This window comes from Chelonoidis abingdonii, chromosome 2 (assembly GCF_003597395.2).
Source record: "Chelonoidis abingdonii isolate Lonesome George chromosome 2, CheloAbing_2.0, whole genome shotgun sequence".
Taxonomy (NCBI): domain Eukaryota; kingdom Metazoa; phylum Chordata; order Testudines; family Testudinidae; genus Chelonoidis; species Chelonoidis abingdonii.
Window position 1 is genome coordinate 207,697,425 of NC_133770.1, and position 7,839 is coordinate 207,705,263.

Consider the following 7,839-nt stretch of genomic DNA (forward strand, 5'->3'; position numbering starts at 1 on the left):
GACCAGAGTGAGCCAAACACTGGAAATTTTGGCTGGTGGCAGCGATATCAGATCTAAGCTGGTAATTAAGCTTAGAGGGTTCATGCTAGCTTCTCAGGTTATGAACGCTAAGGTTCAAATCTGAGTAGGAAGCTATGACAGCTACATTTTAGTGACAGGTATTTTTAGTAAAAGTCATGGACAGGTCACAGACAGTAAACAAAAATTCACACCCATGACTTGTCCATGACTTTTATTATATACTCCTAACTAAAACTTGGGCTGGGGGACTGCGGGTGCTCTGGGGGGGCAGTCCGGGACCCCTGCTAGTGCTGCAGAGGGCACTGTGTGGGCCAGGACCCCAGCTGGTTCTGTGGGGGTTGGGCAGTAGCATGCAGCTTGGGAACCCTGCTGTTGCTGGAAGGGAGGGTTGGCATGGCTGGCAGGCTCTCTACCTGGCTCCAACTGGCATGTCCCTGCAGCTCCTAGGAGAGGGGGGCTCTGTGTGTTGCTACAGGCACGATCGCCAGCTCTGCAGCCAATGGGAGCTGCGGGGTGATGCCTATGGGCATAGGCAGTGTGTGGAGCCCCCTGATCCCTCCACCTAGGAGCTGGAGGGACATGGCAGTGGGAGCCAGGAAGCCCCCTCAGGTAAACGCCACCCTGCACTCTAACCCCCTGCCCCATCCCTCAGCCCCCTCCCACGCACCTAAACTGCTGCTGCTGGCCCAGGAGCTGCCTGACTCGGGCAGACCCTGAGCCAGCACCAGCTGTTGCAGAAGTCACGGAAAGTCACAGCCTTATTTATGAGTGTTAGTTTGAGCATGTCTGTAACATACACATTCCTCACATGGTCTTTATTGCTTACGTCACTCATCCATCTCAACATTCACATTTCTTTGGAACAGATCATTTCCTTACATTTCTTCTATGTTGCGCAACACCCAGCACCATATATTAAGGATGGACCACTGTTTTATAGACTTTCCCTTTTAATCTTACCAGTATCTTCTTGTCACATACTATACCTCTTATCTCTCTCCATTTGAGCCAGGTAACTATTATCTTAGCTCTAATTTTGTCCTCAATTTCCCCAATTTTGGAACTCAGATACTTGAAACTTTGGGTTTTCAATATTGTCTGCCCATCTAGTTTCAAGGATAATTCTTCAGCATTCATACTTCTGACATTACATACCATATACTCTGTTTTGACTTTGCTTATTTTGAGCCCAGATAGGGACAAACATTATTTACCACATTTTTCTGATGGAACAAGTAAGCTACAGAGATGTTCCAGGTGTTATCTCAGACACACTGTGGCCTAGTAGGTCAGCAACCTGCTGGAAAACCAAAAGATCAGAGAAATCATTCACCATTGCCCTGCACCTGGTGTAGTCATTTACATAAAGTGGCTGTAAGCTGCCATCAGATCAGAATAGTAGTGTTTTACATCCATTTTGTACTCACTTTACACTGATGTAAAAGACTGCACAAGAGGCAGGGCCAGTGGTGGTGGAAATAGGGGTGCTGAGGGTGGTGCTGCACCCCCTGGCTTGAAGTAGTAATAACAAACATCAAATGCATGGTTTGCATCATCAGCATCCCCCTATAAAAATTGTTCCAGCACCCAGTGGGCAGACCAACAAAGACTCAGGCTCCAGAGTTCTAATCTTGGTATGACACTAATTCCTGGAACACACAAATTTTGTACTGGTGTAATTATTTTAGTTAGGAATGTGATTTTTCACCGAAATAGTTATATCAGTACTGTATATCATTGTGAATGCAAGTGTATTGGAATAAAGATGCCATTGCTGTAGGTAAATAAGCTGTACCAGTATAACTGCATCCACACATGCAGGGGTTGTGCCACCTTAACTATACTGGTGTAGTTAAAGCAGTATAGATTTGTCACAAGCCCTGTAACTGTGATCCTGCAAGCACTTGTGCATATAATTAACTGTACTCATGAGAGTACTCCCAGTGAAATCAGTGCATATAGAGCTAAAATGAGAATGTATGTTTAGTATGCAGGCACTGTATATCTGATATCTGTATAACTGATGATATCCTTAACTATTCATTTCTTTATTTTTAAGTACTTGGGGTTTTGTAAATGATATGATGTATAACTACACTGCTGCTCCTTAGCACAGCCTTAAATGTTGTTTTTTAAATTACATGTTTTGGCTTTGGAATGTATTTTGATTCACTTCAGATTTACTTTAAAAAAAAATCTGTTCTTTTATTGGAATGAATCCTCCGGCATGAACTGGGAAATGAAGTATAATTTGGTCATGATGTGGTAATGAACATTGCTAAGAAGCCCTGAAGTAATTATTCATATGTATTCCATTTGTTGTCTGACAAACAGAAAGCAATTAAGAGCCTGATTCTGCCAGATTTAGTCATGTTGAATTACTACTCACTGCAGAATAGTTCCATTAATTTTAGTCCTAACTGTAAAGGACCTAATCAGAGTAATATCTTTTTTTACAAGTGATCCTATTAAAATCAAGATTAGGAACAGCTCTCTGTTTGAAAGAGTGGGAAAAGACACCATCAAAAAAAGACCTGAGTTTCTGTTGATCAGTGCAAGTTTCTCCTTTCCTGATCCCCGACCCCTGTAAGTAAGCACTGCTACACTAAGTAGCACACTCATCCCCTGGGTTCTATTATCATCATAGTCACAACCAATGCCATCAGCACCACTTACGGGTCATGGTGGACTGGTGTTTGCAATAATTTATGCCTAGAAAGTCACAAGAATAGCATGTAACACTACGATGCTAATCAGGGCCGGCTCCAGGCACCAGCCAAGCAAGCTCCTGCTTGGGGTGGCAGATTCCAAAGGGCGGCATTCCGGCCGCCCTTCTTTTTTCTTTTTCTTTTTGTTTTGCCACTCTGGCTGCCCCGCAGGTGTTTTCTGTGTGTGTGTGTGTGTGTGTGTGTGTTTCGCTGCTCCGGCCCCCCCACAGTTTTTTGGGGTTTTTTTTGCGTGGGCGGCAAAAAAGCCAGAGCCAGCCCTGATGCTAATACTCTCTGGAGGACCTTTTCCTGAACAAAGGACACTTTTGCCAAAATTTCTTAAGTTAGGCACCTAAATCCACATTTAGGGTCTCAGTTTTGCAGAAGTGCTCACTACTCACAACTTCCATTGACTGTATTCCAAGTTTTGTGTGCTCAGTCCTTCTGAAAAATCTGGTCACTCATGTTAATGCCTAAATATGGAGTTAGGATCTGAACTTTAAGCATCCACTTTCGAAAATGTGTTCCTGTGCCCTTTCTTATGTATTCTCCCATCCTAAAAGAGATAATAATTAGAGCTCCCTTTCCAAATATGCTGTTACTAGACATTCCCATAAGATGGTTCTACTTACTTCACAAAATATTAAATATAATTACTATCTTAGCCTTTACTTAAAAACAAACAAAATATATACATGTCCTAGTTATAGACCCATTTTAGTCTGGTGAAAATGTATATTCTGTTACTTGTTTTATAACATTTTTGGTGACATACAGTGTCCTTGACAGAGTGTAATTTCTTTGGCGTTTTTATGAAGCTTAATCAGGAAATGAATGTTTATGATCAACGTCTATAAAGCATGCCAAAAAATTGTAGGAATTTGAATAGTCTGGAAAAGTTAAGTTTATAGAAATCAAAGACAATTTAATTCAGTTAATATCCACTAGATATTTGCTGGGTCAAGAGTTTCAAAGTATAAGAGAAGTTCTAGAACAGAAAATTCTTGGGACTTATCTTGTAAACTCTTACTCCTATTTCAGTCCTGTCATAAACAGATAGCTAAGGGTTAATGTTTCTTTTACCTGTAAAGGGTTAACGAAGGGAACCAAACACCTGACAAGAGGACCAATCAGGAAACCGGATTTTTCAAAGCTTAAGGGAGGGAATTTGGGGTGTTTCTTGGTCTTGGGTCTTTGTCTGTTCTGTGCTCTCCTAGACTATGAGAGGGTCTATTTCCAGTCCCTTCTACTATTTCTGTTTCCCCAGTTGTAAGTACAAACGCTATAGCAAAAGTAATAGTCTTTTAAAACATTGTTTTGCTGTATGCATCTTGGTTATCCTGGCTGGTGGAGTCTTTATGTGTATTTGGCTAATAAGTAGTTTAAAATTGTATATGTTTTTTGGGTAAGCTGATTTTTTTATTCTTTTCTGTAAGTTGAAAGCCCTGTATCTTACCATCTAGATTACAGAGAACTGTTATTTTCTATTCTTTCTTTCTTTTTTTTTATAAAAGTTTTCTTTTTAAGACTTGTGTTTGAGTTTTTTTCTCTCTGGGTAGGCTAAGGAACAAAGGGGAAGGGAAATTCTCTTTGTGTTAGATCTACGGAGGGGGAATCTCTCGCAGCACCAGGAATTGTGGAGGGGGAAGAGAGATAGAATCTTTTCTGTTGCCTTGTATTTGGTTTCTCTTTGTGGAAGAGAAAGAACATGCGCACTTGGTTGGTATTTGGTATTGTGATGTAAAGAGGTTGCATCAGTAACTCTCAGGTTAGCCCAGAGAGGAAATTCTGGGTGGGAGAGAGGTGGGGGGAAGTGGGTTATTTCCCTTTGTTGTAGACTCACGGCATGTGAGTCTTGGGGGTTCACCAGAGAAGGTTTTGGGGAGACAAGGGTGAGCCAAGACACTGGAAATTCTTGGCTGGTGGCAGTGATGTCAAATCTAAGCTGGTAAAGGTTCAAATCTGAGTGGGAAAGCTATGATAAGTCCTAATTGTAATAATGGAGCTGCCCACATGAGTAAGCGTTATTAATGTGAATAAAGATTAGCAAGATTCGGCATTTTACTCCTTGCTTATAGTAACTAACTTTAGAAGCTATATGGATATAATGCCTCTGGCTGATTTCCTTTATTTTTCCCCCATAAGATTTTGTTAAGTCCTAGTGGGGTGTTGCTACAAGGTATCGTCATTAAAGAGGAAAGCCAAAAATTGGAAGCAAAATACCTAAGGAGCACATGTTGTGATAAGCTAATAATATTTGCAATGATTCAGATCCTCAAGTTCTTAGTGTTTACTGACACAAAACTTCTATTGAAGTAATGGGAACTTTCCCTAAGAAAAGACTGTAGGGTGTGGCTCAGTTTTCCTTATATGATGGACATACTGTGTATTCTTCATTAATATAAAAATGTTTTAATAAGAAACCACTCAAGCCTTTTGGAATAAATTTTGTTATGTCTGTGCGTAGGACACATAATCAATTTTTAAAATAAGCTGCTTGTCTAAATGGGGTGCATAATTTGCCTATATTGTTCTGTCCCACTAGTTAACTATTGAATAATGTCTCATTTGTTAAATATGCTTCAAGCTTGATGGCACACTATGACTCAGATTCTGCTCCCAGTGACACTGGTGTAAAGGTTTGCAGAAAGTGTTGCTACACCAATGAGCCTCCTATAGTAGTGATCGCCTGGAGGACCTAGGTCTGTACTTGGGATTTCCAGTCCTGAGCTGGAGCATCCACACTGCATTGTAAACCTGGGTTTACAGTTGCTGGACCTGGGTCTCACAACTGTGCTGACATGTCTATAACATTATGCAGCGCTGATTGTGGGAACAAGGGTCACTTATTCCGTTTCATTCAGTAGCTGCTGGTTCTCTTCCAGTGGTCCCTATGACGTGGGGGTTATAAGAGTGCCATCCCTCCTTAGCAGATTGTCATGCACCACCGTAGGCTAGTGCTCACTGAAATGCCCATAACCTGGCCAAATTGCTCATAGAGGAGAAAGGCAGAAGGGGAGTTCCCAGAGGTGTCGTTACTATCCTTGGCCTTGCAGTAGTTAGTTTTAAGATGCTTTACTCTCTCTCAACTCCAATAGGCAGTCTGGTGGATCCCAATGCCACAAAGTTCTTTCTTTGTACACGTGATCATTTCTTGCGCTCTTACAAAAGACTAATGTTTTGAAGGCAGTGGGGATGTGGGCTGGACTAGGCTGGGAGTACATTGGAACAAGGAATTTGGTGAGACTGAGAACTGGTGAGGGTAGTTTGGAACTGGGCCTGGTTGGGCAAAGAGACTAGGAGCCATTGTGGGAAATGGGATGGGGGAAAATGAGAACTGGTTGGCCAGGCAAGGGGGAACACTGAGATTAGACAGGGAGCTGGGGGTGGGAGGGAAGAAACTGGGACTAGCTGGACTGGGACTAAGTGTCAGTATGGGGCAAGGAAGACAGATCTGAAGGAAACTGAAGTGTGGGGAGGAGAACTAGGACTCTTTGGGCAAAGAGTCTGGGATAAGGAGCTGGCAGCAGAGAGGGAGAGAGGTTGGACAAGAAGCTGAGAGGGGGAACTGGGCCTGGCTCAGCAAAGAGTCTGGGACTGGATGTGTGTGGGGGGAGAGGCAGGAAGTGGAGGGAAATTGGGACAGATACCCCAAAAGAGGAGGGTAGGATTGTCTTACCAAGGAGACTGGGACCAGGATTAGAAGCGTGAGGACTGGAGATTGGGACTGGATAGGCAAGGAGAATGGAATTGCCAGATGTAGGGAAGACACAGGACAGGGACGGGGACAGTTTGGAAGGGATGGGGCAGAAAGGGTCAAACTTTGTGGGAAATAGGTGGAAAGATTTGTACCCATTAGATAATACTTCCCTCCAAAACCTGCAGTGGAACACAAGATTCTCAAATCCCCAGTGTTCCTCCATTGTAAACAAATATTTGCAAAATACATTTGCAAAATGTACAAAAACAACAAGGAGTCCAGTAGCACCTTAAAAACTAACAGATTTATTTGGGCATAAACTTTCGTGGGTAAAAAACCTCACTACTTCAGATGCATGGAGTGAAAGTTACAGATTCAGGCATTATATAATGACACGTGAAGAGAAGGGAGTTACCTCACAAGTGGAGAACCAGTATTGAGAGGGTCAATTCAATCAGGGTGGATATAGTCCACTCCCAATAATAGATGAGGAGGTGTCAATTCCAGGAGAGGCAAAGCTGCATCTGTAATGAGCCAGCCACTCCCAGTCCCTATTTAATCCCAAATTAATTGTGTTAAATTTGCAAATGAATTTTAGTTCTGTTGTTTCTCTTTGAAATCTGTTTCTGAAGTTTTTTTGTTCAAGAATAGTGACTTTTAAATGTGTTATAGAACGTCCAGGGAGATTGAAGTGTTCACCTACTGGCTTTTATATGTTACCATTCTTGATGTCCAATTTGTGTCCATTTATTTTTTTACGTAGAGACTGTCCAGTCTGGCCAATGTACATGGCAGAGGGGCATTGCTGGCACATGATGGCATATACCACATTAGTAGATACGTGAATTGAGCCTTTGATGGTGTGGCTGATGTGGTTGGGTCCTCTGATGGTGTCACCAGAGTAGGTATGGGGACAGAGTAGGCAATGAGGTTTGCTACAGGGATTGGTCCTGGGTTGGTGTTTCTGTGGTGTGGTGTGTAGTTTCTGGTGAATATTTGCTTCAAGTTGAGGGGTTGTCTGTAAGCGAGGACTGGCCTGCCTCTCAAGGTCTGTGAGACCTATGTATCTCATCTCTCTCTAGTGCTGGTCCACATAGAGGATGTCAGCCTACTAATGCTGTTAGTCACTCTGTTAGAGCCAAAGGCCTCTGCCATTTGAACTATGAGCTCATCTACTTGAACACTTAGTTTATGGCAAGTTGAGGTGTAAATCTACCTGCATTCGTCTGCCACACAGTGTCAGTGCGGATCCTGCTGCCACATACAAAAAGTTCTCTAGTGTACTTTAATCTACTCCCATTTAAAGCGTGTGGCAGCAAGGTCCACACAGACACAGCGTGCAGCAGGTTAATGTGCGGTATGGCAATTGTGTTGCCATAAAATACTAAGTGTTTGTATAGACAAGCCCTA